The following is a 2036-nucleotide window of genomic DNA, read 5'->3' on the forward strand; positions in this document are numbered from 1 at the left end:
TCTGGCATTTAGTGGACCCCGTCACTGAACCCAATAGGTAATTTTTTTATTTTTTTCCCTTCCTAACCTCCTCTCTTCTGAGTCTCCAATGTCCATTACACCATTCTATATGCCTTTACAAACACATAGCTTAGATGCTGCTTATAAGGGAGAACATGCAGTAACTGGTTTTCTATTCCTGAGCTACTTCACTTAGAATACCCTCCAGTTCCATCTACGATTTTTCTTTCTTTCTTTTTTTTTTTTTTGCAATAGTAAATTAAGCGGCATTAAACATACCTGTATAGATTTCTTTTAAATATAATGAATTCTTTTCTTTTGGGTAGATAGCAGTGGGATTGCTGTATTGAATGATAGATCTACCTTTTGTTCTTTAATACATCTCCATACTGTTTTCCATAAAGGCTGTGGTAACTTACATTCCCACCAACAGCGCATAAGTGATCCCTTTTCATTATATCTATGCCAATATCCATTGTTTTATGAGTGTTTAATAATGGCCATTCTGGCTGGGATAAGGTGGTATCTTACTGTGGTTTTAATTTTCATTTCCCTAATAATTAGTGAAGTTGGGCATCTGATTAGTGATGTTGAGTCAATCATATTCATTGACTTGCATATGTTGGCTGTGGATTTGTCACAGATGGCTCCCATTACTTTGAGATATTTTCCTTTTTGTGTGTTTGTTGGCCATGTATATGTCTTCTTTTGAAAAATGTCCATTCATGTCATTTGCCCACATTTGAATGGAATTATTTGTTTTTTTCTTCCTATTTTTTAACTTCCTTGTAGATTCTTAATATTAGTTTTCCTCTTGTGTATATATAGTTTGAAAATATTTTCTCCCATTCTGTATGTTGTATGTTTATTCTGCTTATTATTTCTTTTGCTGTGCAGAAATTTTTTAAATTAAGTCCAATTTAATTACTTTTGTGATACATATATTTGCTTTTGAAATCTTAGCCATAAATTCCTTGCGTAGGCCAATATCCAGGAGAGTTTATCCTAGTTTTTTTGTATAATTTTAATGGTTTAAGCCTTTAATCCAACTTTACTCAACCCTTGTGTGGGGTGAGATATAGGGATCCAGTTTCATTTTCTTATATGTGGCTATCCAGTTTTCTCAGCAGCACTTATTGAAAAAAGTGCCCTTTCTCCAATGTAAGTTTTTTTTAGCTTTGTCATAGATCAGTTGTTGTAGCCAGTTGGCTTTATTTACAGGTTCTCTATTCTACTCCATTGGTCTTTGTATCTATTTTTATAAAATTACCACACTGTTTTGGGTACTATAGCCTTACAATATAATTTTAGTTTTGTAATTTGATGCCTACAGATTTATTTTTCGATCAGGATTACATTGGCTATTCAAGTGCATTATTGGTTCTATATGAATTTTAGGATTGTTTTTGCTAAGTTTGTGAATAAAATGGCATTGGTATTTTGAGAAGAACGTCATTTAATCTGTAGATTGCTTGAGCAGTATAGTCATTTTCACAATACAGATTCTTCCAATCCATGAGAATGTAATATTTTTCCATTTGTTCCTGTTGCCTACAATTTATTTCATTAGTGTTTTTTACTTCTTATAGAGGTCTTTCACCTCCTTGGTTAAATATATTCCTACATATTTTATTTTATTTGCAACTATTGTAAATGCCATTGAGTTTTTTACTTAACAGTTTGGTTGTTTCTGGTGTGTAACAGTGCTCCTGTTTTATGTACCTTGATTTTGTAATCTGAGACTTTACTGAGTTCATTTATCAAATATAGTAATCTTTTGGGAGAGTTTTTAAGGAATAAGATTATATCATTGGAAAACAGAAATAGTTTGACTTCCTCATTTTCAATTTGGATGTCCTTTTTTTTTTCTCTTTCCTGATTTTTTGGGCTAGAACTTCCAGTACTATATTGAATAGAAATGGTGACTGTGGGCCGGGCGCGGTGGCACAAGCCTGTAATTCCAGCACTTTGGGAGGCCGAGGCGGGTGGATCATGAGGTCAAGAGATCGAGACCATCCTGGTCAACATGGTGAAAT

The sequence above is a fragment of the Sapajus apella genome, unplaced genomic scaffold (genome assembly GCF_009761245.1).
Source record: "Sapajus apella isolate SASKATOON/1434 unplaced genomic scaffold, GSC_monkey_1.0 scaffold104, whole genome shotgun sequence".
Taxonomy (NCBI): Eukaryota; Metazoa; Chordata; class Mammalia; order Primates; family Cebidae; genus Sapajus; species Sapajus apella.